The sequence below is a fragment of the Leuresthes tenuis genome, unplaced genomic scaffold (genome assembly GCF_036924035.1).
Source record: "Leuresthes tenuis unplaced genomic scaffold, fLeuTen1.0.hap1 SCAF_1, whole genome shotgun sequence".
NCBI lineage: Eukaryota > Metazoa > Chordata > Actinopteri > Atheriniformes > Atherinopsidae > Leuresthes > Leuresthes tenuis.
Genome location: NW_027325355.1, coordinates 70,145 through 94,875, shown reverse-complemented (window position 1 = coordinate 94,875; position 24,731 = coordinate 70,145). Strand labels below are relative to the sequence as shown.

Here is a 24,731-nt window from a genome sequence, read left to right as displayed (position 1 = left end):
CGAAAAACAGTCTGTGTATTAACCTGTTTAGAAATGTTCTTTTAGATTATATTAGCATGGGAACAATGTCTGCCTCCTTAAAACATCAATTGGCTGAATTTCATTCTCTCTGGTCCCCGCTGATTAACTGTGTGGCTTCGGGCGTCTGGTGGTCTCTCGGGTCGTGGGGACCGGGTTGGTCATTGTTGGGGGGGACTGTGTGTCAGGCTTGGAGGGCAGTTTTGGGGGCTTGCAGGTGGGGCTGTCTTGCGGTGTGGGGCGGGGTCCCTTAGGGGCCTTGGGGTGGTGGCTGCTAAGTACTGGAATCATACACTTCCTCTATGTAACCAGATAATTGCAGAGAAAGGCTTATGTGTAGTGGGCACATCTTCTTCCCTGACGTGATTATTCTCTGCAGCTGAAACTGAGACTCTCAGATCACTTCGTGTCTGCCAACAAAGCAGCAGCAGCTGAAGATGACCAACTTCCTCATGTGTCACAGGGTGATCAGACGTTGCAACAAAAGACATTTAGGTGGTCCAGAGAAGAGATAAAGCTTACAGCACCTGGTATTCCCAAGCAGTCTCCCACCCAAGTACTAACCAGGCCAACCTTGCTTGGCTTCCGAGATCAGACGAGGTCAGGCATGTTCAGGGTGGTGTGGCCGTAAGCGACAATGTCTGTGACAAATGTGCATTATATAGGTACTGGAATCATATGGTTCCTCTATGTAACCAGATAATTGCAGAGAAAGGCTTATGTGTAGTGGGCACATCTTCTTCCCTGACGTGATTATTCTCTGCAGCTGAAACTGAGACTCTCAGATCACTTCGTGTCTGCCAACAAAGCAGCAGAAGCTGAAGATGACCAACTTCCTCATGTGTCACAGGGTGATCAGACGTTGCAACAAAAGACATTCAGGTGGTCCAGAGAAGAGATAAAGCTTACAGCACCTGGTATTCCCAAGCAGTCTCCCACCCAAGTACTAACCAGGCCAACCGTGCTTGGCTTCCGAGATCAGACGAGGTCAGGCATATTGAGGGTGGTGTGGCCGTAAGCAACAATGTCTGTGACAAATGTGCATTATATAGGTACTGGAAAAATACACTTCTTCTATGTAACCAGATAATTGCCGAGAAAGGCTGATGTGTAGTGGGCACATCTTCTTCCCTGACGTTATTATTCTCTGCAGCTGAAACTGAGACTCTCAGATCACTTCGTGTCTGCCAACAAAGCAGCAGAAGCTGAAGATGACCAACTTCCTCATGTGTCACAGGGTGATCAGACGTTGCAACAAAAGACATTCAGGTGGTCCAGAGAAGAGATAAAGCTTACAGCACCTGGTATTCCCAAGCAGTCTCCCACCCAAGTACTAACCAGGCCAACCGTGCTTGGCTTCCGAGATCAGACGAGGTCAGGCATATTGAGGGTGGTGTGGCCGTAAGCAACAATGTCTGTGACAAATGTGCATTATATAGGTACTGGAATCATACAGTTCCTCTATGTAACCAGATAATTGCCGAGAAAGGCTGATGTGTAGTGGGCACATCTTCTTCCCTGACGTTATTATTCTCTTCAGTTGAAACTGAGACTCTCAGATCACTTCGTGTCTGCCAACAAAGCAGCAGCAGCTGAAGATGACAAACTTCCTCATGTGTCACAGGGTGATCAGACGTTGCAACAAAACACATGCAGGTGGTAGAGAGAAGAGAAAAAGCTTACAGCACCTGGTATTCCCAAGCAGTCTCCCATTGAAGTACAAACCAGACCCAACCCCGCTTGGCTTCCAGGATAAGACAAGGTGGGGCTTATTCAGGGTGGTGTGGCGGTAAGCAACAATATTTGTTAGAAATGTGAATTATATAGGTACTGGAATCATACACTTCCTCTATGAAACCAGATAATTGCCGAGAAAGGCTGATGTGTAGTGGGCATATCATCTTCTCTGATGTGATCATTCTCTTCAGCTGAAACTGAGACTCTCAGATCACTTCGTGTCTGCCAACAAAGCAGCAGAAGCTGAAGATGACAAACTTCCTCATGTGTCACAGGGTGATCAGACGTTGCAACAAAAGACATTCAGGTGGTCCAGAGAAGAGATAAAGCTTACAGCACCTGGTATTCCCAAGCAGTCTCCCACCCAAGTACTAACCAGGCCGAACCCTCCTTGGCTTCTGAGAGCAGACGAGGTCAGACATATTCAGGGTGGTTTGGCCGTAAGCAACAATCTCTGTGACAAATGTGCATTATATAGGCAATGGAATCATATGGTTCCTCTATGTAACAAGATAATTGCCGAGAAAGGCTGATATGTAGTGGGCACATCTTGTTCCCTGACGTGATAATTTTCTCCATTTGAAAATGAGACTCTAAGATCACTTCGTGTCTGCCAACAAAGCAGCAGCAGCTGAAGATGACCAACTTCCTCATGTGTCACAGGGTGATCAGACGTTGCAACAAAAGACATGCAGGTGGTTGAGAGAAGAGAAAAAGCTTACAGCACCTGGTATTCCCAAGCAGTCTCCCATCCAAGTACTAACCAGGCCCAACCCTGCTTGGTTTCCAAGATCAGACGAGGTCGGGCATATTCAGGGTGGTGTGGCCGTAAGCAACAATGTCTGTGACAAATATAAACTGTATAGGTACTGGAATCATACGGTTCCTCTATGCAACCAGATAATTGCCAAGAAAGGCTGATAAGTAGTGGAAACATCTTCCCTGTCGTGATTATTCTCTCCAGCTGAAACTGAGACTCTCATATCACTTCGTGTCTGCCAACAAAGCAGCAGCAGCTGAAGATGACCAACTTCCTCATGTGTCAAAGGGCGATCAGACATTGCAACAAAAGACATGCAGGTGGTAGAGAGAAGAGAAAAAGCTTACAGCACCTGGTATTCCCAAGCAGTCTCCCATTCAAGTACTAACAAGGCCCAACCCTGCTTGGGTTCTGAGATCAGACGAGGTCGGGCATATTCAGGGTGGTGTGGCCGTAAGTAACAATGTCTGTGACAAATGTGCATTATATAGGTACTGGAATCATACGGTTCCTCTATGCAACCAGATAATTGCCAAGAAAGGCTAACTTGTAGTGGGCACATCTTCTTCCCTGATGTGATTATTCTCTGCAGCTGAAACTGAGACTCTAAGATCACTTCGTGTCTGCCAACAAAGCAGCAGCAGCTGAAGATGACCAACTTCCTCATGTGTCACAGGATGATCAGACATTGCAACAAAAGACATGCAGGTGGTAGAGAGAAGAGAAAAAATTTACAGCACCTGGTATTCCCAAGCGGTCTCCCATTCAAGTACTAACCAGGCCCAACCCTGCTTGGGTTCCGAGATCATACTAGGTCGGGCATATTCAGGGTGGTGTGGCCGAAAGTAGCAATGTCTGTGACAAATATGCATTATATAGGTACTGGAATCATACGGTTCCTCTATGCAACCAGATAATTGCAAAGAAAGGCTAACTTGTAGTGGGCACATCTTCTTCCCTGATGTGATTATTCTCTTCAGCTGAAACTGAGACTCTCAGATCACTTTGTGTCTGCCAACAAAGCAGCAGCAGCTGAAGATGACCAACTTCCTCATGTGTCACAGGGCGATCAGACGTTGCAACAAAAGACATGCAGGTGGTAGAGAGAAGAGAAAAAGCTTACAGCACCTCGTAATCCCAAGCGGTCTCTCATCAAAGTACTAACCAGGCCCAACCCTCCTTGGCTTCTGAGATCAGACGAGGTCAGACATATTCAGGGTGGTTTGGCCGTAAGCAACAATCTCTGTGACAAATGTGCATTATATAGGCAATGGAATCATATGGTTCCTCTATGTAACAAGATAATTGCCGAAAAAGGCTGATATGTAGTGGGCACATCTTGTTCCCTGACGTGATAATTTTCTCCAGCTGAAAATGAGACTCTAAGATCACTTCGTGTCTGCCAACAAAGCAGCAGCAGCTGAAGATGACCAACTTCCTAATGTGTCACAGGGTGATCAGGCGTTGCAACAAAAGATATGCAGGTGGTTGAGAGAAGAGAAAAAGCTTACAGCACCTGGTATTCCCAAGCGGTCTCCCATCCAAGTACTAACCAGGCCCAACCCTGCTTGGCTTCCAAGATCAGACGAGGTCGGGCATATTCAGGGTGGTGTGGCCGTAAGCAACAATGTCTGTGACAAATATAAACTGTATAGGTACTGGAATCATACGGTTCCTCTATGCAACCAGATAATTGCCAAGAAAGGCTGATCAGTAGTGGAAACATCTTCCCTGATGTGATTATTCTCTCCAGCTGAAACTGAGACTCTCATATCACTTCGTGTCTGCCAACAAAGCAGCAGCAGCTGAAGATGACCAACTTCCTCATGTGTCACAGGGCGATCAGACATTGCAACAAAAGACATGCAGGTGGTAGAGAGAAGAGAAAAAGCTTACAGCACCTGGTATTCCCAAGCAGTCTCCCATTCAAGTACTAATCAGGCCCAACCCTGCTTGGGTTCTGAGATCAGACGAGGTTGGGCATATTCAGGGTGGTGTGGCCGTAAGTAACAATGTCTGTGACAAATGTGCATTATATAGGTACTGGAATCATACGGTTCCTCTATGCAACCAGATAATTGCCAAGAAAGGCTGATATGTAGTGGGCACATCTTGTTCCCTGACGTGATAATTTTCTCCAGCTGAAAATGAGACTCTAAGATCACTTCGTGTCTGCCAACAAAGCAGCAGAAACTGAAGATGACCAACTTCCTCATGTGTCACAGGGTGATCAGACGTTGCAACAAAAGACATGCAGGTGGTTGAGAGAAGAGAAAAAGCTTACAGCACCTGATAATCCCAAGCGGTCTCCCATCCAAGTACTAACCAGGCACAACCCTGCTTGGCTTCCGAGATCAGACGAGGTCGGGCTTATTCAGGGTGGTGTGGCCGTAAGCAACAATGTCTGTGACAAATGTAAATTGTATAGGTACTGGAATCATACGTTTCCTCTATATAACCAGATAATTGCAGAGAAAGGCTGATAAATAGTGGGCACATCTTCTTCCCTGACGTGATTATTCTCTCCAGCTGAAAATGAGACTCTCAGATCACTTCGTGTCTGCCAACAAAGCAGCAGCAGCTGAAGATGACCAACTTCCTTATGTGTCACAGGGCGATCAGACCTTGCAACAAAATACATGCAGGTGGTAGAGAGAAGAGAAAAAGCTTACAGCACCTGGCATTCCCAAGGGGTCTCCCATTCAAGTACTAACCAGGCCCAGCCCTCCTTGGCTTCCGAGATCAGTCGAGGTCGGGCATATTCAGGGTGGTGTGGCCGTAAGTAACAATGTCTGTGAAAAATGTGCATTATATAGGTACTGGAATAATACAGTTCCTCTATGTAACCAGATAATTGCAGAGAAAGGCTAACTTGTTGTGGGCACATCTTCTTCCTTGATGTGATTATTCTCTCCAGCTGAAAATGAGACTCTCAGATCACTTCGTGTCTGCTAACAAAGCAGCAGCAGCTGAAGATGACCAACTTCCTCATGTGTCACAGGGCGATCAGACATTACAACAAAAGACATGTAGGTGGTAGAGAAAAAGCTTACAGCACCTGGTATTCCCAAGCGGTGTCCCATCAAAGTACTAACCAGGCCCAGCCCTCCTTGGCTTCCAAGATCAGACAAGGTCAGACATATTCAGGGTGGTTTGGCCGTAAGTAACAATCTCCGTGACAAATGTGCATTATATAGGCAATGGAATCATACACTTCCTCTATGTAACCAGATAATTGCCGAGAAAGGCTGATATGTAGTGGGCACATCTTCTTCCCTGATGTGATTATTCTCTTCAGCTGAAACTGAGACTCTCAGATCACTTTGTGTCTGCCAACAAAGCAGCAGCAGCTGAAGATGACCAACTTCCTCATGTGTCACAGGGCGATCAGACGTTGCAACAAAAGACATGCAGGTGGTAGAGAGAAGAGAAAAAGCTTACAGCACCTCGTAATCCCAAGCGGTCTCTCATCAAAGTACTAACCAGGCCCAACCCTCCTTGGCTTCTGAGATCAGACGAGGTCAGACATATTCAGGGTGGTTTGGCCGTAAGCAACAATCTCTGTGACAAATGTGCATTATATAGGCAATGGAATCATATGGTTCCTCTATGTAACAAGATAATTGCCGAAAAAGGCTGATATGTAGTGGGCACATCTTGTTCCCTGACGTGATAATTTTCTCCAGCTGAAAATGAGACTCTAAGATCACTTCGTGTCTGCCAACAAAGCAGCAGCAGCTGAAGATGACCAACTTCCTAATGTGTCACAGGGTGATCAGGCGTTGCAACAAAAGACATGCAGGTGGTTGAGAGAAGAGAAAAAGCTTACAGCACCTGGTATTCCCAAGCAGTCTCCCATTCAAGTACTAATCAGGCCCAACCCTGCTTGGGTTCTGAGATCAGACGAGGTCGGGCATATTCAGGGTGGTGTGGCCGTAAGCAACAATGTCTGTGACAAATATAAACTGTATAGGTACTGGAATCATACGGTTCCTCTATGCAACCAGATAATTGCCAAGAAAGGCTGATAAGTAGTGGAAACATCTTCCCTGATGTGATTATTCTCTCCAGCTGAAACTGAGACTCTCATATCACTTCGTGTCTGCCAACAAAGCAGCAGAAGCTGAAGATGACCACCTTCCTCATGTGTCACAGGGTGATCAGACGTTGCAACAAAAGACATGCAGGTGGTCGAGAGAAAAGAAAAAGCTTACAGCACCTGGTATTCCCAAGAGGTCTTCCATCCAAGTACTAACCACGCCCAACCCTCCTTGGCTTCCGAGATCAGACGAGGTCGGGTATGTTCAGGGTGGTGTGGCCGTAAGCAACAATGTCTCTGACAAATGTGCATTATATAGGTACTGGAATCATACGGTTCCTCTATGCAACCAGATCATTTCCGAGAAAGGCTGATGTGTAGTGGGCACATCTTCTTCCCTGACGTGATTATTCTCTGCAGCTGAAACTGAGACTCTCAGATCACTTTGTGTCTGCCAACAAAGCAGCAGCAGCTGAAGATGACCAACTTCCTCATGTGTCACAGGGTGATCAGACGTTGCAACAAAAGACATGGAGGTGGTAGAGAGAAGAGAATCAGCTTACAGCACCTGGTATTCCCAGATAGTCCACCATCCAAGTACTAACCAGGCCCAACCCTGCTTTTCTTCCAAGATCAGACGAGGTCAGGCATATTCAGGGTGGTGCGGCCGTAAGCAACAATAGCTGTGACAAATGTGCATTATATAGGTACTGGAATCATACACTTCTTCTATGTAACCAGATAATTGCAGAGAAAGGCTGACTTGTAGTGGGCACATCTTCTTCCCTGACGTGATTATTCTCTGTAGCTGAAACTGAGACTCTCAGATCACTTTGTGTCTGCCAACAAAGCAGCAGCAGCTGAAGATGACCAACTTCCTCATGTGTCACAGGGTGATCAGACGTTGCAACAAAAGACATGCAGGTGGTAGAGAGAAGAGAAGAAGCTTACAGCACCTGGTATTCCCAGATAGTCCACCATCCAAGTACTAACCAGGCCCAACCCTGCTTTTCTTCCAAGATCAGACGAGGTCAGGCATATTCAGGGTGGTGCGGCCGTAAGCAGCAATAGCTGTGACAAATGTGCATTATATAGGTACTGGAATCATACACTTCTTCTATGTAACCAGATAATTGCAGAGAAAGGCTGACTTGTAGTGGGCACATCTTCTTCCCTGACGTGATTATTCTCTGTAGCTGAAACTGAGACTCTCAGATCACTTTGTGTCTGCCAACAAAGCAGCAGCAGCTGAAGATGACCAACTTCCTCATGTGTCACAGGGTGATCAGACGTTGCAACAAAAGACATGCAGGTGGTAGAGAGAAGAGAAGAAGCTTACAGCACCTGGTATTCCCAAGCAGTCTCCCATCCAAGCACTAAGCAGGCTCAACCCTGCTTGGCTTCCGAGATTATACGAGGTCGGGCATGTTCAGGGTGGTGTGGCCGTAAGCAACAATGTCTCTGACAAATGTGCATTATATAGGTACTGGAAGCATACGGTTCCTCTATGCAACCAGATAATTGCCGAGAAAGGCTGATGTGTAGCGGGCATATAATCTTCTCTGATGTGATCATTCTCTTCAGCTGAAACTGAGACTCTCAGATCACTTCGTGTCTGCCAACAAAGCAGCAGAAGCTGAAGATGACCAACTTCCTCATGTGTCACAGGGTGATCAGACGTTGCAACAAAAGACATGCAGGTGGTAGAGAGAAGAGAAGAAGCTTACATCACCTGGTATTCCGAAGTGGTCTCCCATCCAAGTACTAACCAGCCCCAACCCTGCTTTTCTTCCAAGATCAGACGAGGTCAGGCATATTCAGGGTGGTGCGGCCGTAAGCAACAATAGCTGTGACAAATGTGCATTATATAGGTACTGGAATCATACACTTCTTCTATGTAACCAGATAATTGCAGAGAAAGGCTGACTTGTAGTGGGCACAACTTCTTCCCTGATGTGATTATTCTCTTCAGCTGAAACTGAGACTCTCAGATCACTTCGTGTCTGCCAACAAAGCAGCAGAAGCTGAAGATGACCAACTTCCTCATGTGTAACAGGGTGATCAGACGTTGCAACAAAAGACATGCAGGTGGTATAGAGAAGAGAAAAAGCTTACAGCACCTGGTATTCCCAAGCGGTCTCCCATTCAAGTCCTAACCAGGCCCAACCCTGCTTGGCTTCCGAGATCAGACGAGGTCGGGCTTATTCAGGGTGGTGTGGCCGTAAGCAACAATAGCTGTGACAAATGTGCATTATATAGGTACTGGGATCATACACTTCCTCTGTGTAACCAGATAATTGCCGAAAAAGGCTGACTTGTAGTGGGTTCATCTTCCTCCTTGATGTGATTATTCTCTTCAGCTGAAAATGAGACTCTCAGATCACCTCGTGTCTATCAACAAAGCAGCAGCAGCTGAAGATGACCAACTTCTTCACGTGTCACAGGGTGATCAGACGTTGCAACAAAAGACATGCAGGTGGTAGAGAGAAGAGAAGAAGCTTACAGCACCTGGTATTCCCAAGCAGTCTCCCATCCAAGCACTAAGGAGGCTCAACCCTGCTTGGCTTCCGAGATCATACGAGGTCGGGCATGTTCAGGGTGGTGTGGCCGTAAGCAACAATGTGTCTGACAAATGTGCATTATATAACTACAGGAATCATACGGTTCCTCTATGTAACCAGATAATTGCTGAGAAAGGCTGATGTGTAGTCGGCACATCTTCTTCCCTGACGTCATTATTCTCTTCAGTTGAAACTGAGACTCTCAGATCACTTCGTGTCTTCCAACAAAGCAGCAGCAGCTGAAGATGGCCAACTTCCTCGTGTGTCACAGGGTGATCAGACGTTGCAACAAAAGACATGCAGGTTGTAGAGAGAAGAGAAAACGCTTACAGCACCTGGTATTCCCAAGCAGTCTCCCATTAAAGTACTAACCAGGCCCAACCCTCCTTGGCTACCGAGATCAGACGAGGTCGGGCATGTTCAGGGTGGTGTGGCCGTAAGCAACAATGTCTGTGACAAATGTGCATTATATAGGTACTGGAATCATACGGTTCCTCTATGTAACCAGATAATTGCCGAGAAAGGCTGACTTGTAGTGGGCAAATCTTCTTCCCTCATGTGATTATTCTCTGCAGCTGAAACTGAGACTCTCAGATCACTTCGTGTCTACCAACAAAGCAGCAGCAGCTGAAGATGACCAACTTCCTCATGTGTCACAGGGTGATCAGACGTTGCAACAAAAGACATGCAGGTGGTAGAGAGAAGAGAAAAAGCTTACAGCACCTGGTGTTCCCAAGAGGTCTCCCATCCAAGTACTAACCAGGTACAACCCTGTTTGGCGTCCGAGATCAGACGAGGTCGGGCATGTTCAGGGTGGTGTGGCCGTAAGCAACAATGTCTCTGACAAATGTGCATTATATAGGTACTGGAATCATACGGTTCCTCTATGTAACCAGATAATTGCCGAGAAAAGCTGATAAGTAGTGGGCACATCTTCTTCCCTGACGTGATTATTCTCTCGAGCTGAAACTGAGACTCTCAGATCACTTTGTGTCTGCCAACAAAGCAGCAGCAGCTGAAGATGACCAACTTCCTCATGTGTCACAGGGTGATCAGACGTTGCAACAAAAGACATGCAGGTGGTAGAGAGAAGAGAAAAAGCTTACAGCACCTGGTGTTCCCAAGCTGTCTCCCATCCAAGTACTAACCAGGTACAACCCTGTTTGGCGTCCGAGATCAGACGAGGTCGGGCTTATTCAGGGTGGTGTGGCCGTAAGCAACAATGTCTCTGACAAATGTGCATTATATAGGTACTGGAATCATACGGTTCCTCTATGCAACCAGATAATTGCTGAGAAAGGCTGATGTGTAGCGCGCAAATCATCTTCTCTGATGTGATCATTCTCTGCAACTGAAACTGAGACTCTCAGATCACTTTGTGTCTGCCAACAAAGCAGCAGCAGTAACTGAAGATGACCAACTTCCTCATGTGTCACAGGGTGATCAGACGTTGCAACAAAAGACATGCAGGTGGTAGAGAGAAGAGAAGAAGCTTACAGCACCTTGTATTCCCAAGCGGTCTCCCATCCAAGTACTAACCAGCCCCAACCCTGCTTGGCTTCCGAGATCAGACGAGGTCGGGCATATTCAGGGTGGTGTGGCCGTAAGCGACAATTTCTGTGACAAATGTGCATTATATAGGTAATGGAGTCATACGGTTCCTCTATGTAACCAGATAATTGCCGAGAAAGGCTGATGTGTAGTGGGCACATCTTGTTCCCTGACGTGATAATTCTCTCCAGCTGAAAATGAGACTCTCAGATCACTTTGTGTCTGCCAACAAAGCAGCAGAAGCTGAAGATGACCAACTTCCTCATGTGTCACAGGGTGATCAGACGTTGCAACAAAAGACATGCAGGTGGTAGAGAGAAGAGAAAAAGCTTACAGCACCTGGTATTCCAAAGCAGTCTCCCATCTAAGTACTAACCAGGCCCAACCGTGCTTGGCTTCCGTGATCGGACAAGGTCGGATATGTTGAGGGTGGTGTGGCCGTAAGCAACAAAGTCTGTGACAAATGTGCATTATATTGGTACTGGAATCATACAGTTCCTCTATGTAACCAGATAATTGCCGAGAAAGGCTGATGTGTAGTGGGCATATCTTCTTCCCTGATGTGATTATTCTCTCCAGCTGAAACTGAGACTCTCAGATCACTTCGTGTCTGCCAACAAAGCAGCAGCAGCTGAAGATGACCAACTTCTTCACGTGTCACAGGGTGATCAGACGTTGCAACAAAAGACATGCAGGTGGTAGAGAGAAGAGAAAAAGCTTACAGCACCTGGTATTCCCAAGCTGTCTCCCATCCAAGTACTAAGCAGGCTCAACCCTGCTTGGCTTCCGAGATCAGACAAGGTCGGGCATGTTCAGGGTAGTGTGGCCGTAAGAAACAATGTGTCTGACAAATGTGCATTATATAAGTACAGGAATCATACGGTTCCTCTATGTAACCAGATAATTGCTGAGAAAGGCTGATGTGTAGTGGGCACATCTTCTTCCCTGACGTGATTATTCTCTTCAGCTGAAACTGAGACTCTCAGATCACTTCGTGTCTTCCAACAAAGCAGCAGCAGCTGAAGATGGCCAACTTTCTCATGTGTCACAGGGTGATCAGACGTTGCAACAAAAGACATGCAGGTTGTAGAGAGAAGAGAAAATGCTTACAGCACCTGGTATTCCCAAGCAGTCTCCCATTAAAGTACTAACCAGGCCCAACCCTCCTTGGCTTCCGAGATCAGACGAGGTCGGGCTTATTCAGGGTGGTATGGCCGTAAGGAACAATTTCTGTGACAAATGTGCATTATATAGGTACTGGAATCATACAATTCCTCTATGTAACCAGATAATTGCAGAGAAAGGCTGACTTGTTATGGGCACATCTTCTTCCCTGATGTGATTATTCTCTGCAGCTGAAACTGAGACTCTCAGATCACTTCGTGTCTGCCAACAAAGCAGCAGCAGCTGAAGATGACCAACTTCCTCATGTGTCACAGGGGGATCAGACGTTGCAACAAAAGACATGCAGGTGGTCGAGAGAAGACAAAAAGCTTACAGCTCCTGGTATTCCCAAGCGGTCTCCCATTTAAGTACTAACCAGGCCCAACCCTCCTTGGCTTCCGAGATAAGACGAGGTCGGGCATGTTCAGGGTGGTGTGGCCGTAAGCAACAATGTCTGTGACAAATGTGCATTATATAGGTACTGGAATCATACGGTTCCTCTATGTAACCAGATAATTGCAGAGAAAAGCTGACTTGTAGTGGGCACATCTTCTTCCCTGACGTGATTATTCTCTGCAGCTGAAACTGAGACTCTCAGATCACTTCGTGTCTGCCAACAAAGCAGCAGCAGCTGAAGATGACCAACTTCCTCATGTGTCACAGGGTGATCAGACGTTGCAACAAAAGACATGCAGGTGGTAGAGAGAAGAGAAAAAGCTTAAAGCACCTGGTATTCCCAGGCAGTCTACCTTCCAAGTACTAACCAGGCCCAAACCTGCTTGGCTTCCGAGATCGTGCTTATTCAGGGTGGTGTGGCTGTAAGCAACAATATATGTGACAAATGTGCCTTATATAAGTACTGGAATCATACACTTCCTCTATGTAACCAGATAATTGCCGAGAAAGGCTGACTTGTAGTGGGCACATCTTCTTCCCTGATGTGATTATTCTCTGCAGCTGAAACTGAGACTCTCAGATCACTTTGTGTCTGCCAACAAAGCAGCAGCAGCTGAAGATGACCAACTTCCTCATGTGTCACAGGGTGATCAGACGTTGCAACAAAAGACATGCAGGTGGTAGAGAGAAGAGAAAAAGCTTACAGCACCTGGTATTCCAAAGCAGTCTCCCATGTAAGTACTAACCAGGCCCAACCGTGCTTGGCTTCCGAGATCGGACAAGGTCGGATATGTTGAGGGTGGTGTGGCCGTAAGCAACAAAGTCTGTGACAAATGTGCATTATATTGGTACTGGAATCATACAGTTCCTCTATGTAACCAGATAATTGCCGAGAAAGGCTGATGTGTAGTGGGCATATCTTCTTCCCTGATGTGATTATTCTCTCCAGCTGAAACTGAGACTCTCAGATCACTTTGTGTCTGCCAACAAAGCAGCAGCAGCTGAAGATGACCAACTTCCTCATGTGTCACAGGGTGATCAGACGTTGCAACAAAAGACATGCAGGTGGTAGAGAGAAGAGAAAAAGCTTACAGCACCTGGTATTCCCAAGCAGTCTCCCATTAAAGTACTAACCAGGCCCAACCCTCCTTGGCTACCGAGATCAGACGAGGTCGGGCATGTTCAGGGTGGTGTGGCCGTAAGCAACAATGTCTGTGACAAATGTGCATTATATAGGTACTGGAATCATACGGTTCCTCTATGTAACCAGATAATTGCCGAGAAAGGCTGACTTGTAGTGGGCAAATCTTCTTCCCTCATGTGATTATTCTCTGCAGCTGAAACTGAGACTCTCAGATCACTTCGTGTCTACCAACAAAGCAGCAGCAGCTGAAGATGACCAACTTCCTCATGTGTCACAGGGTGATCAGACGTTGCAACAAAAGACATGCAGGTGGTAGAGAGAAGAGAAAAAGCTTACAGCACCTGGTGTTCCCAAGAGGTCTCCCATCCAAGTACTAACCAGGTACAACCCTGTTTGGCGTCCGAGATCAGACGAGGTCGGGCATGTTCAGGGTGGTGTGGCCGTAAGCAACAATGTCTCTGACAAATGTGCATTATATAGGTACTGGAATCATACGGTTCCTCTATGTAACCAGATAATTGCCGAGAAAAGCTGATAAGTAGTGGGCACATCTTCTTCCCTGACGTGATTATTCTCTCGAGCTGAAACTGAGACTCTCAGATCACTTTGTGTCTGCCAACAAAGCAGCGGCAGCTGAAGATGACCAACTTCCTCATGTGTCACAGGGTGATCAGACGTTGCAACAAAAGACATGCAGGTGGTAGAGAGAAGAGAAAAAGCTTACAGCACCTGGTGTTCCCAAGCTGTCTCCCATCCAAGTACTAACCAGGTACAACCCTGTTTGGCGTCCGAGATCAGACGAGGTCGGGCTTATTCAGGGTGGTGTGGCCGTAAGCAACAATGTCTCTGACAAATGTGCATTATATAGGTACTGGAATCATACGGTTCCTCTATGCAACCAGATAATTGCTGAGAAAGGCTGATGTGTAGCGCGCAAATCATCTTCTCTGATGTGATCATTCTCTGCAACTGAAACTGAGACTCTCAGATCACTTTGTGTCTGCCAACAAAGCAGCAGCAGTAACTGAAGATGACCAACTTCCTCATGTGTCACAGGGTGATCAGACGTTGCAACAAAAGACATGCAGGTGGTAGAGAGAAGAGAAGAAGCTTACAGCACCTTGTATTCCCAAGCGGTCTCCCATCCAAGTACTAACCAGCCCCAACCCTGCTTGGCTTCCGAGATCAGACGAGGTCGGGCATATTCAGGGTGGTGTGGCCGTAAGCGACAATTTCTGTGACAAATGTGCATTATATAGGTAATGGAGTCATACGGTTCCTCTATGTAACCAGATAATTGCCGAGAAAGGCTGATGTGTAGTGGGCACATCTTGTTCCCTGACGTGATAATTCTCTCCAGCTGAAAATGAGACTCTCAGATCACTTTGTGTCTGCCAACAAAGCAGCAGAAGCTGAAGATGACCAACTTCCTCATGTGTCACAGGGTGATCAGACGTTGCAACAAAAGACATGCAGGTGGTAGAGAGAAGAGAAAAAGCTTACAGCACCTGGTATTCCAAAGCAGTCTCCCATCTAAGTACTAACCAGGCCCAACCGTGCTTGGCTTCCGTGATCGGACAAGGTCGGATATGTTGAGGGTGGTGTGGCCGTAAGCAACAAAGTCTGTGACAAATGTGCATTATATTGGTACTGGAATCATACAGTTCCTCTATGTAACCAGATAATTGCCGAGAAAGGCTGATGTGTAGTGGGCATATCTTCTTCCCTGATGTGATTATTCTCTCCAGCTGAAACTGAGACTCTCAGATCACTTCGTGTCTGCCAACAAAGCAGCAGCAGCTGAAGATGACCAACTTCTTCACGTGTCACAGGGTGATCAGACGTTGCAACAAAAGACATGCAGGTGGTAGAGAGAAGAGAAAAAGCTTACAGCACCTGGTATTCCCAAGCTGTCTCCCATCCAAGTACTAAGCAGGCTCAACCCTGCTTGGCTTCCGAGATCAGACAAGGTCGGGCATGTTCAGGGTAGTGTGGCCGTAAGAAACAATGTGTCTGACAAATGTGCATTATATAAGTACAGGAATCATACGGTTCCTCTATGTAACCAGATAATTGCTGAGAAAGGCTGATGTGTAGTGGGCACATCTTCTTCCCTGACGTGATTATTCTCTTCAGCTGAAACTGAGACTCTCAGATCACTTCGTGTCTTCCAACAAAGCAGCAGCAGCTGAAGATGGCCAACTTTCTCATGTGTCACAGGGTGATCAGACGTTGCAACAAAAGACATGCAGGTTGTAGAGAGAAGAGAAAATGCTTACAGCACCTGGTATTCCCAAGCAGTCTCCCATTAAAGTACTAACCAGGCCCAACCCTCCTTGGCTTCCGAGATCAGACGAGGTCGGGCTTATTCAGGGTGGTATGGCCGTAAGGAACAATTTCTGTGACAAATGTGCATTATATAGGTACTGGAATCATACAATTCCTCTATGTAACCAGATAATTGCAGAGAAAGGCTGACTTGTTATGGGCACATCTTCTTCCCTGATGTGATTATTCTCTGCAGCTGAAACTGAGACTCTCAGATCACTTCGTGTCTGCCAACAAAGCAGCAGCAGCTGAAGATGACCAACTTCCTCATGTGTCACAGGGGGATCAGACGTTGCAACAAAAGACATGCAGGTGGTCGAGAGAAGACAAAAAGCTTACAGCTCCTGGTATTCCCAAGCGGTCTCCCATTTAAGTACTAACCAGGCCCAACCCTCCTTGGCTTCCGAGATAAGACGAGGTCGGGCTTGTTCAGGGTGGTGTGGCCGTAAGCAACAATGTCTGTGACAAATGTGCATTATATAGGTACTGGAATCATACGGTTCCTCTATGTAACCAGATAATTGCAGAGAAAAGCTGACTTGTAGTGGGCACATCTTCTTCCCTGACGTGATTATTCTCTGCAGCTGAAACTGAGACTCTCAGATCACTTCGTGTCTGCCAACAAAGCAGCAGCAGCTGAAGATGACCAACTTCCTCATGTGTCACAGGGTGATCAGACGTTGCAACAAAAGACATGCAGGTGGTAGAGAGAAGAGAAAAAGCTTAAAGCACCTGGTATTCCCAGGCAGTCTACCTTCCAAGTACTAACCAGGCCCAAACCTGCTTGGCTTCCGAGATCGTGCTTATTCAGGGTGGTGTGGCTGTAAGCAACAATATATGTGACAAATGTGCCTTATATAAGTACTGGAATCATACACTTCCTCTATGTAACCAGATAATTGCCGAGAAAGGCTGACTTGTAGTGGGCACATCTTCTTCCCTGATGTGATTATTCTCTGCAGCTGAAACTGAGACTCTCAGATCACTTTGTGTCTGCCAACAAAGCAGCAGCAGCTGAAGATGACCAACTTCCTCATGTGTCACAGGGTGATCAGACGTTGCAACAAAAGACATGCAGGTGGTAGAGAGAAGAGAAAAAGCTTACAGCACCTGGTATTCCAAAGCAGTCTCCCATGTAAGTACTAACCAGGCCCAACCGTGCTTGGCTTCCGAGATCGGACAAGGTCGGATATGTTGAGGGTGGTGTGGCCGTAAGCAACAAAGTCTGTGACAAATGTGCATTATATTGGTACTGGAATCATACAGTTCCTCTATGTAACCAGATAATTGCCGAGAAAGGCTGATGTGTAGTGGGCATATCTTCTTCCCTGATGTGATTATTCTCTCCAGCTGAAACTGAGACTCTCAGATCACTTTGTGTCTGCCAACAAAGCAGCAGCAGCTGAAGATGACCAACTTCCTCATGTGTCACAGGGTGATCAGACGTTGCAACAAAAGACATGCAGGTGGTAGAGAGAAGAGAAAAAGCTTACAGCACCTGGTATTCCCAAGCAGTCTCCCATTAAAGTACTAACCAGGCCCAACCCTCCTTGGCTACCGAGATCAGACGAGGTCGGGCATGTTCAGGGTGGTGTGGCCGTAAGCAACAATGTCTGTGACAAATGTGCATTATATAGGTACTGGAATCATACGGTTCCTCTATGTAACCAGATAATTGCCGAGAAAGGCTGACTTGTAGTGGGCAAATCTTCTTCCCTCATGTGATTATTCTCTGCAGCTGAAACTGAGACTCTCAGATCACTTCGTGTCTACCAACAAAGCAGCAGCAGCTGAAGATGACCAACTTCCTCATGTGTCACAGGGTGATCAGACGTTGCAACAAAAGACATGCAGGTGGTAGAGAGAAGAGAAAAAGCTTACAGCACCTGGTGTTCCCAAGAGGTCTCCCATCCAAGTACTAACCAGGTACAACCCTGTTTGGCGTCCGAGATCAGACGAGGTCGGGCATGTTCAGGGTGGTGTGGCCGTAAGCAACAATGTCTCTGACAAATGTGCATTATATAGGTACTGGAATCATACGGTTCCTCTATGTAACCAGATAATTGCCGAGAAAAGCTGATAAGTAGTGGGCACATCTTCTTCCCTGACGTGATTATTCTCTCGAGCTGAAACTGAGACTCTCAGATCACTTTGTGTCTGCCAACAAAGCAGCAGCAGCTGAAGATGACCAACTTCCTCATGTGTCACAGGGTGATCAGACGTTGCAACAAAAGACATGCAGGTGGTAGAGAGAAGAGAAAAAACTTACAGCACCTGGTGTTCCCAAGCGGTCTCCCATCCAAGTACTAACCAGCCCCAACCCTGCTTGGCTTCCGAGATCAGACGAGGTCGGGCATATTCAGGGTGGTGTGGCCGTAAGCGACAATTTCTGTGACAAATGTGCATTATATAGGTAATGGAGTCATACGGTTCCTCTATGTAACCAGATAATTGCCGAGAAAGGCTGATGTGTAGTGGGCACATCTTGTTCCCTGACGTGATAATTCTCTCCAGCTGAAAATGAGACTCTCAGATCACTTTGTGTCTGCCAACAAAGCAGCAGAAGCTGAAGATGACCAACTTCCTCATGTGTCACAGGGTGATCAGACGTTGCAACAAAAGACATGCAGGTGGTAGAGAGAAGAGAAAAAGCTTACAGCACCTGGTATTCCAAAGCAGTCTCCCATCTAAGTACTAACCAGGCCCAACCGTGCTTGGCTTCCGTGATCGGACAAGGTCGGATATGTTGAGGGTGGTGTGGCCGTAAGCAACAAAGTCTGTGACAAATGTGCATTATATTGGTACTGGAATCATACAGTTCCTCTATGTAACCAGATAATTGCCGAGAAAGGCTGATGTGTAGTGGGCATATCTTCTTCCCTGATGTGATTATTCTCTCCAGCTGAAACTGAGACTCTCAGATCACTTCGTGTCTGCCAACAAAGCAGCAGCAGCTGAAGATGACCAACTTCTTCACGTGTCACAGGGTGATCAGACGTTGCAACAAAAGACATGCAGGTGGTAGAGAGAAGAGAAAAAGCTTACAGCACCTGGTATTCCCAAGCTGTCTCCCATCCAAGTACTAAGCAGGCTCAACCCTGCTTGGCTTCCGAGATCAGACAAGGTCGGGCATGTTCAGGGTAGTGTGGCCGTAAGAAACAATGTGTCTGACAAATGTGCATTATATAAGTACAGGAATCATACGGTTCCTCTATGTAACCAGATAATTGCTGAGAAAGGCTGATGTGTAGTGGGCACATCTTCTTCCCTGACGTGATTATTCTCTTCAGCTGAAACTGAGACTCTCAGATCACTTCGTGTCTTCCAACAAAGCAGCAGCAGCTGAAGATGGCCAACTTTCTCATGTGTCACAGGGTGATCAGACGTTGCAACAAAAGACATGCAGGTTGTAGAGAGAAGAGAAAATGCTTACAGCACCTGGTATTCCCAAGCAGTCTCCCATTAAAGTACTAACCAGGCCCAACCCTCCTTGGCTTCCGAGATCAGACGAGGTCGGGCTTATTCAGGGTGGTATGGCCGTAAGGAACAATTTCTGTGACAAATGTGCATTATATAGGTACTGGAATCATACAATTCCTCTATGTAACCAGATAATTGCAGAGAAAGGCTGACTTGTTATGGGCACATCTTCTTCCCTGATGTGATTATTCTCTGCAGCTGAAACTGAGACTCTCAGATCACTTCGTGTCTGCCAACAAAGCAGCAGCAGCTGAAGATGACCAACTTCCTCATGTGTCACAGGGGGATCAGACGTTGCAACAAAAGACATGCAGGTGGTCGAGAGAAGACAAAAAGCTTACAGCTCCTGGTATTCCCAAGCGGTCTCCCATTTAAGTACTAACCAGGCCCAACCCTCCTTGGCTTCCGAGATAAGACGAGGTCGGGCATGTTCAGGGTGGTGTGGCCGTAAGCAACAATGTCTGTGACAAATGTGCATTATATAGGTACTGGAATCATACGGTTCCTCTATGTAACCAGATAATTGCAGAGAAAAGCTGACTTGTAGTGGGCACATCTTCTTCCCTGACGTGATTATTCTCTGCAGCTGAAACTGAGACTCTCAGATCACTTCGTGTCTGCCAACAAAGCAGCAGCAGCTGAAGATGACCAACTTCCTCATGTGTCACAGGGTGATCAGACGTTGCAACAAAAGACATGCAGGTGGTAGAGAGAAGAGAAAAAGCTTAAAGCACCTGGTATTCCCAGGCAGTCTACCTTCCAAGTACTAACCAGGCCCAAACCTGCTTGGCTTCCGAGATCGTGCTTATTCAGGGTGGTGTGGCTGTAAGCAACAATATATGTGACAAATGTGCCTTATATAAGTACTGGAATCATACACTTCCTCTATGTAACCAGATAATTGCCGAGAAAGGCTGACTTGTAGTGGGCACATCTTCTTCCCTGATGTGATTATTCTCTGCAGCTGAAACTGAGACTCTCAGATCACTTTGTGTCTGCCAACAAAGCAGCAGCAGCTGAAGATGACCAACTTCCTCATGTGTCACAGGGTGATCAGACGTTGCAACAAAAGACATGCAGGTGGTAGAGAGAAGAGAAAAAGCTTACAGCACCTGGTATTCCAAAGCAGTCTCCCATGTAAGTACTAACCAGGCCCAACCGTGCTTGGCTTCCGAGATCGGACAAGGTCGGATATGTTGAGGGTGGTGTGGCCGTAAGCAACAAAGTCTGTGACAAATGTGCATTATATTGGTACTGGAATCATACAGTTCCTCTATGTAACCAGATAATTGCCGAGAAAGGTTGATGTGTAGTGGGCATATCTTCTTCCCTGATGTGATTATTCTCTCCAGCTGAAACTGAGACTCTCAGATCACTTTGTGTCTGCCAACAAAGCAGCAGCAGCTGAAGATGACCAACTTCCTCATGTGTCACAGGGTGATCAGACGTTGCAACAAAAGACATGCAGGTGGTAGAGAGAAGAGAAAAAGCTTACAGCACCTGGTATTCCCAAGCAGTCTCCCACCCAAGTACTAACCAGGCACAACCCCGCTTGGCTTCCGAGATCGGACGAGGTCGGGCATATTATATTCAGGGTGGTGTGGCCGTAAGCGACAATCTCTGTGACAAATGTGCATTATATAGGTACTGGAATCATACGGTTCCTCTATGTAACCAGATAATTGCAGAGAAAGGCTTATGTGTAGTGGGCACATCTTCTTCCCTGACGTGATTATTCTCTGCAGCTGAAACTGAGACTCTCAGATCACTTCGTGTCTGCCAACAAAGCAGCAGAAGCTGAAGATGACCAACTTCCTCATGTGTCACAGGGTGATCAGACGTTGCAACAAAAGACATTCAGGTGGTCCAGAGAAGAGATAAAGCTTACAGCACCTGGTATTCCCAAGTGGTCTCCCACCCAAGTACTAACCAGGCCAACCGTGCTTGGCTTCCGAGATCAGACGAGGTCAGGCATGTTCAGGGTGGTGTTGCCGTAAGCGACAATGTCTGTGACAAATGTGCATTATATAGGTACTGGAATCATACGGTTCCTCTATGTAACCAGATAATTGCCGAGAAAGGCTTATGTGTAGTGGGCACATCTTCTTCCCTGACGTGATTATTCTCTGCAGCTGAAACTGAGACTCTCAGATCACTTCGTGTCTGCAAACAAAGCAGCAGAAGCTGAAGATGACCAACTTCCTCATGTGTCACAGGGTGATCAGACGTTGCAACAAAAGACATTCAGGTGGTCCAGAGAAGAGATAAAGCTTACAGCACCTGGTATTCCCAAGCAGTCTCCCACCCAAGTACTAACCAGGCCAACCGTGCTTGGCTTCCGAGATCAGACGAGGTCAGGCATATTGAGGGTGGTGTGGCCGTAAGCAACAATGTCTGTGACAAATGTGCATTATATAGGTACTGGAATCATACAGTTCCTCTATGTAACCAGATAATTGCCGAGAAAGGCTGATGTGTAGGGGGCACATCTTCTTCCCTGACGTTATTATTCTCTTCAGTTGAAAATGAGACTCTCAGATCACTTCGTGTCTGCCAACAAAGCAGCAGAAGCTGAAGATGACAAACTTCCTCATGTGTCACAGGGTGATCAGATGTTGCAACAAAAGACATGCAGGTGGTAGAGAGAAGAGAAAAAGCTTACAGCACCTGGTATTCCCAAGCAGTCTCCCATTGAAGTACGAACCAGGCCCAACCCTGCTTGGCTTCCAGGATAAGACAAGGTGGGGCTTATTCAGGGTGGTGTGGCCATAAGCAACAATGTTTGTTACAAATGTGAATTATATAGGTACTGGAATCATACACTTCCTCTATGAAACCAGATAATTGCCGAGAAAGGCTGATGTGTAGTGGGCATATCATCTTCTCTGATGTGATCATTCTCTTCAGCTGAAACTGAGACTCTCAGATCACTTCGTGTCTGCCAACAAAGCAGCAGCAGCTGAAGATGACCAACTTCCTCATGTGTCACAGGGTGATCAGACGTTGCAACAAAACACATGCAGGTGGTAGAGAGAAGAGAAAACGCTTACAGCACCTGGTATTCCCAAGCGGTCTCCCACCCAAGTACTAACCAGGCCCAACAATGCTTGGCTTCCGAGATCAGACGAGGTCAGGCAAATTCAGGGTGGTGTGGCCGTAAGTAACAATGTCTGTGACAAATGTGCATTATATAAGTACAGGAATCATACGGTTCCTCTATGTAACCAGATAATTGATGAGAAAGGCTGATGTGTAGTGGGCACATCTTCTTCCCTGACGAGATTATTCTCTTCAGCTGAAACTGAGATTCTCAGTTCACTTCGTGTCTTCCAACAAAGCAGCAGCAGCTGAAGATGACCAACTTCTTCACGTGTCACAGGGTGATCAGACGTTGCAACAAAAGACATGCAGGTGGTAGAGAGAAGAGAAAAAGCTTACAGCACCTGGTATTCCCAAGCTGTCTCCCATCCAAGTACTAACCAGGTACAACCCTGCTTGGCGTCCGAGATCAGACGAGGTCGGGCTTATTCAGGGTGGTGTGGCCGTAAGCAACAATATCTCTGACAAATGTGCATTATATAGGTACTTGAATCATACGGTTCCTCTATGCAACCAGATAATTGCCGAGAAAGGCTGATGTGTAGCGGGCAAATCATCTTCTCTGATGTGATCATTCTCTGCAACTGAAACTGAGACTCTCAGATCACTTCGTGTCTGCCAACAAAGCAGCAGAAGCTGAAGATGACCACCTTCCTCATGTGTCACAGGGTGATCAGACGTTGCAACAAAAGTTATGCAGGTGGTAGAGAGAAGAGAAAAAGCTTACAGCACCTGGTATTCCGAAGTGGTCTCCCATTCAAGTACTAACCAGGCCCAACCCTGCTTTTCTTCCAAGATCAGACGAGGTCGGGCATATTCAGGGTGGTGCGGCCGTAAGCAACAATAACTGTGACAAATGTGCATTATATAGGTACTGGAATCATACACTTCTTCTATGTAACCAGAGAATTGCAGAGAAAGGCTGACTTGTAGTGGGCACATCTTCTTCCCTGATGTGATTATTCTCTGCAGCTGAAACTGAGACTCTCAGATCACTTCGTGTCTGCCAACAAAGAAGCAGCAGCTGCTGAAGATGACCAACTTCCTCATGTGTCACAGGGTGATCAGACGTTGCAACAAAAGACATGCAGGTGGTAGAGAGAAGAGAAGAAGCTTACAGCACCTGGTATTCCCAAGCAGTCTCCCATCCAAGTACTAAGCAGGCTCAACCCTGTTTGGCTTCCGAGATCACACGAGGTTGGGCATATTCAGGGTGGTGTGGCCGTAAGTAACAATGTCTGTGACAAATGTGCATTATATAGGTACTGGAATCATACGGTTCCTCTATGCAACCAGATAATTGCCAAGAAAGGCTAACTTGTAGTGGGCACATCTTCTTCCCCGATGTGATTATTCTCTACAGCTGAAACTGAGACTCTCAGATCACTTCGTGTCTGCCAACAAAGCAGCAGCTGCTGAAGATGACCAACTTCCTCATGTGTCACAGGGTGATCAGACGTTGCAACAAAAGACATGCAGGTGGTAGAGAGAAGAGAAAAAGCTTACAGCACCTGGTATTCCCAAGCGGTCTCTCATCCAAGTACTAACCAGGGCCAACCCTCCTTGGCTTCTGAGAGCAGACGAGGTCAGACATATTCAGGGTGGTTGGGCCGTAAGCAACAATCTCTGTGACAAATGTGCATTATATAGGCAATGGAATCATATGGTTCCTCTATGTAACAAGATAATTGCCGAGAAAGGCTGATAAGTAGTGGAAACATCTTCCCTGACGTGATTATTCTCTCCAGCTGAAACTGAGACTCTCATATCACTTCGTGTCTGCCAACAAAGCAGCAGCAGCTGAAGATGACCAACTTCTTCATGTGTCACAGGGTGATCAGACGTTGCAACAAAAGACATGTAGGTGGTAGAGAGAAGAGAAAAAGCTTACAGCACCTGGTATTCGCAAGCGGTCTCCCATTCAAGTACTAACCAGGTCCAACCCTGCTTGGGTTCTTAGATCAGACGAGGTCGGGCATATTCAGGGTGGTGTGGCCGTAAGTAACATTATCTGTGACAAATGTGCATTATATAGGTACTGGAATCATACGGTTCCTCTATGCAACCAGATAATTGCCAAGAAAGGCTGATATGTAGTGGGCACATCTTGTTCCCTGACGTGATAATTTTCTCCAGCTGAAAATGAGACTCTCAGATCACTTCGTGTCTGCAAAAAAGCAGCAGAAAATGAAGATGACCAACTTCCTCATGTGTCACAGGGTGATCATACGTTGCAACAAAAGACATGCAGGTGGTTGAGAGAAGAGAAAAAGCTTACAGCACCTGATAATCCCAAGGGGTCTCCCATCCAAGTACTAAACAGGCCCAACCCTAATTGGCTTCCAAGATCAGACGAGGTCGGGCATATTCAGGGTGGTGTGGCCGTAAACAACCATGTCTGTGACAAATATAAATTGTATAGGTACAGGAATCATACGGTTCCTCTATATAACC

At 46.6% G+C, this 24,731-nt stretch overlaps 2 non-coding genes and 56 pseudogenes across 2 annotated transcripts; all 58 read right to left on the bottom strand.

Moving 5' to 3' along the window:
- Positions 1–533: 533 nt before the first annotated feature.
- LOC140289352 (5S ribosomal RNA) lies at positions 534–651 on the bottom strand (annotated as a pseudogene).
- A 269-nt stretch (positions 652–920) lies between these two features.
- Positions 921–1,038, bottom strand: LOC140293349 (5S ribosomal RNA; annotated as a pseudogene).
- A 269-nt stretch (positions 1,039–1,307) lies between these two features.
- Positions 1,308–1,425, bottom strand: LOC140293348 (5S ribosomal RNA; annotated as a pseudogene).
- A 657-nt stretch (positions 1,426–2,082) lies between these two features.
- LOC140291402 (5S ribosomal RNA) lies at positions 2,083–2,201 on the bottom strand (annotated as a pseudogene).
- A 269-nt stretch (positions 2,202–2,470) lies between these two features.
- Positions 2,471–2,589, bottom strand: LOC140297476 (5S ribosomal RNA). Its single transcript, XR_011913208.1, has one exon. It is a non-coding gene; the product is annotated as a 5S ribosomal RNA (ribosomal RNA).
- Positions 2,590–2,855: 266 nt separating this feature from the next.
- On the bottom strand, positions 2,856–2,974 carry LOC140291607 (5S ribosomal RNA; annotated as a pseudogene).
- A 269-nt stretch (positions 2,975–3,243) lies between these two features.
- On the bottom strand, positions 3,244–3,362 carry LOC140289025 (5S ribosomal RNA; annotated as a pseudogene).
- Positions 3,363–3,631: 269 nt separating this feature from the next.
- LOC140295309 (5S ribosomal RNA) lies at positions 3,632–3,750 on the bottom strand (annotated as a pseudogene).
- Positions 3,751–4,019: 269 nt separating this feature from the next.
- On the bottom strand, positions 4,020–4,138 carry LOC140271617 (5S ribosomal RNA). Its single transcript, XR_011907858.1, has one exon. It is a non-coding gene; the product is annotated as a 5S ribosomal RNA (ribosomal RNA).
- Positions 4,139–4,404: 266 nt separating this feature from the next.
- On the bottom strand, positions 4,405–4,523 carry LOC140291969 (5S ribosomal RNA; annotated as a pseudogene).
- Positions 4,524–4,792: 269 nt separating this feature from the next.
- On the bottom strand, positions 4,793–4,911 carry LOC140317898 (5S ribosomal RNA; annotated as a pseudogene).
- A 269-nt stretch (positions 4,912–5,180) lies between these two features.
- On the bottom strand, positions 5,181–5,299 carry LOC140272606 (5S ribosomal RNA; annotated as a pseudogene).
- A 262-nt stretch (positions 5,300–5,561) lies between these two features.
- On the bottom strand, positions 5,562–5,680 carry LOC140295547 (5S ribosomal RNA; annotated as a pseudogene).
- Positions 5,681–5,949: 269 nt separating this feature from the next.
- Positions 5,950–6,068, bottom strand: LOC140295308 (5S ribosomal RNA; annotated as a pseudogene).
- A 269-nt stretch (positions 6,069–6,337) lies between these two features.
- Positions 6,338–6,456, bottom strand: LOC140309005 (5S ribosomal RNA; annotated as a pseudogene).
- Positions 6,457–6,722: 266 nt separating this feature from the next.
- LOC140300436 (5S ribosomal RNA) lies at positions 6,723–6,841 on the bottom strand (annotated as a pseudogene).
- Positions 6,842–7,110: 269 nt separating this feature from the next.
- LOC140278608 (5S ribosomal RNA) lies at positions 7,111–7,229 on the bottom strand (annotated as a pseudogene).
- Positions 7,230–7,498: 269 nt separating this feature from the next.
- On the bottom strand, positions 7,499–7,617 carry LOC140278605 (5S ribosomal RNA; annotated as a pseudogene).
- A 269-nt stretch (positions 7,618–7,886) lies between these two features.
- LOC140294323 (5S ribosomal RNA) lies at positions 7,887–8,005 on the bottom strand (annotated as a pseudogene).
- A 269-nt stretch (positions 8,006–8,274) lies between these two features.
- Positions 8,275–8,393, bottom strand: LOC140294393 (5S ribosomal RNA; annotated as a pseudogene).
- Positions 8,394–8,662: 269 nt separating this feature from the next.
- Positions 8,663–8,781, bottom strand: LOC140300123 (5S ribosomal RNA; annotated as a pseudogene).
- Positions 8,782–9,050: 269 nt separating this feature from the next.
- Positions 9,051–9,169, bottom strand: LOC140295287 (5S ribosomal RNA; annotated as a pseudogene).
- Positions 9,170–9,438: 269 nt separating this feature from the next.
- On the bottom strand, positions 9,439–9,557 carry LOC140314808 (5S ribosomal RNA; annotated as a pseudogene).
- Positions 9,558–9,826: 269 nt separating this feature from the next.
- Positions 9,827–9,945, bottom strand: LOC140303875 (5S ribosomal RNA; annotated as a pseudogene).
- Positions 9,946–10,214: 269 nt separating this feature from the next.
- On the bottom strand, positions 10,215–10,333 carry LOC140292472 (5S ribosomal RNA; annotated as a pseudogene).
- Positions 10,334–10,605: 272 nt separating this feature from the next.
- Positions 10,606–10,724, bottom strand: LOC140300856 (5S ribosomal RNA; annotated as a pseudogene).
- Positions 10,725–10,993: 269 nt separating this feature from the next.
- Positions 10,994–11,112, bottom strand: LOC140295466 (5S ribosomal RNA; annotated as a pseudogene).
- A 269-nt stretch (positions 11,113–11,381) lies between these two features.
- Positions 11,382–11,500, bottom strand: LOC140294886 (5S ribosomal RNA; annotated as a pseudogene).
- Positions 11,501–11,769: 269 nt separating this feature from the next.
- LOC140318106 (5S ribosomal RNA) lies at positions 11,770–11,888 on the bottom strand (annotated as a pseudogene).
- Positions 11,889–12,157: 269 nt separating this feature from the next.
- LOC140288871 (5S ribosomal RNA) lies at positions 12,158–12,276 on the bottom strand (annotated as a pseudogene).
- Positions 12,277–12,923: 647 nt separating this feature from the next.
- LOC140293503 (5S ribosomal RNA) lies at positions 12,924–13,042 on the bottom strand (annotated as a pseudogene).
- Positions 13,043–13,311: 269 nt separating this feature from the next.
- LOC140305211 (5S ribosomal RNA) lies at positions 13,312–13,430 on the bottom strand (annotated as a pseudogene).
- Positions 13,431–13,699: 269 nt separating this feature from the next.
- On the bottom strand, positions 13,700–13,818 carry LOC140303870 (5S ribosomal RNA; annotated as a pseudogene).
- A 269-nt stretch (positions 13,819–14,087) lies between these two features.
- Positions 14,088–14,206, bottom strand: LOC140292471 (5S ribosomal RNA; annotated as a pseudogene).
- A 272-nt stretch (positions 14,207–14,478) lies between these two features.
- LOC140300845 (5S ribosomal RNA) lies at positions 14,479–14,597 on the bottom strand (annotated as a pseudogene).
- A 269-nt stretch (positions 14,598–14,866) lies between these two features.
- Positions 14,867–14,985, bottom strand: LOC140295465 (5S ribosomal RNA; annotated as a pseudogene).
- Positions 14,986–15,254: 269 nt separating this feature from the next.
- LOC140294885 (5S ribosomal RNA) lies at positions 15,255–15,373 on the bottom strand (annotated as a pseudogene).
- A 269-nt stretch (positions 15,374–15,642) lies between these two features.
- Positions 15,643–15,761, bottom strand: LOC140318101 (5S ribosomal RNA; annotated as a pseudogene).
- Positions 15,762–16,030: 269 nt separating this feature from the next.
- On the bottom strand, positions 16,031–16,149 carry LOC140291347 (5S ribosomal RNA; annotated as a pseudogene).
- A 647-nt stretch (positions 16,150–16,796) lies between these two features.
- Positions 16,797–16,915, bottom strand: LOC140293502 (5S ribosomal RNA; annotated as a pseudogene).
- A 269-nt stretch (positions 16,916–17,184) lies between these two features.
- On the bottom strand, positions 17,185–17,303 carry LOC140305196 (5S ribosomal RNA; annotated as a pseudogene).
- Positions 17,304–17,572: 269 nt separating this feature from the next.
- Positions 17,573–17,691, bottom strand: LOC140303859 (5S ribosomal RNA; annotated as a pseudogene).
- A 269-nt stretch (positions 17,692–17,960) lies between these two features.
- LOC140299246 (5S ribosomal RNA) lies at positions 17,961–18,079 on the bottom strand (annotated as a pseudogene).
- A 269-nt stretch (positions 18,080–18,348) lies between these two features.
- On the bottom strand, positions 18,349–18,467 carry LOC140295463 (5S ribosomal RNA; annotated as a pseudogene).
- A 269-nt stretch (positions 18,468–18,736) lies between these two features.
- On the bottom strand, positions 18,737–18,855 carry LOC140294884 (5S ribosomal RNA; annotated as a pseudogene).
- A 269-nt stretch (positions 18,856–19,124) lies between these two features.
- Positions 19,125–19,243, bottom strand: LOC140318095 (5S ribosomal RNA; annotated as a pseudogene).
- Positions 19,244–19,512: 269 nt separating this feature from the next.
- LOC140288870 (5S ribosomal RNA) lies at positions 19,513–19,631 on the bottom strand (annotated as a pseudogene).
- Positions 19,632–20,278: 647 nt separating this feature from the next.
- On the bottom strand, positions 20,279–20,397 carry LOC140293500 (5S ribosomal RNA; annotated as a pseudogene).
- Positions 20,398–20,666: 269 nt separating this feature from the next.
- Positions 20,667–20,790, bottom strand: LOC140270536 (5S ribosomal RNA; annotated as a pseudogene).
- A 269-nt stretch (positions 20,791–21,059) lies between these two features.
- Positions 21,060–21,177, bottom strand: LOC140286895 (5S ribosomal RNA; annotated as a pseudogene).
- A 269-nt stretch (positions 21,178–21,446) lies between these two features.
- Positions 21,447–21,564, bottom strand: LOC140293346 (5S ribosomal RNA; annotated as a pseudogene).
- Positions 21,565–22,221: 657 nt separating this feature from the next.
- Positions 22,222–22,340, bottom strand: LOC140284337 (5S ribosomal RNA; annotated as a pseudogene).
- Positions 22,341–22,609: 269 nt separating this feature from the next.
- Positions 22,610–22,728, bottom strand: LOC140290323 (5S ribosomal RNA; annotated as a pseudogene).
- Positions 22,729–22,997: 269 nt separating this feature from the next.
- LOC140299376 (5S ribosomal RNA) lies at positions 22,998–23,116 on the bottom strand (annotated as a pseudogene).
- A 272-nt stretch (positions 23,117–23,388) lies between these two features.
- Positions 23,389–23,507, bottom strand: LOC140294510 (5S ribosomal RNA; annotated as a pseudogene).
- A 269-nt stretch (positions 23,508–23,776) lies between these two features.
- Positions 23,777–23,895, bottom strand: LOC140294294 (5S ribosomal RNA; annotated as a pseudogene).
- A 266-nt stretch (positions 23,896–24,161) lies between these two features.
- On the bottom strand, positions 24,162–24,280 carry LOC140294145 (5S ribosomal RNA; annotated as a pseudogene).
- A 268-nt stretch (positions 24,281–24,548) lies between these two features.
- LOC140289054 (5S ribosomal RNA) lies at positions 24,549–24,667 on the bottom strand (annotated as a pseudogene).
- Between the last annotated feature and the right edge of the window lie 64 nt (positions 24,668–24,731).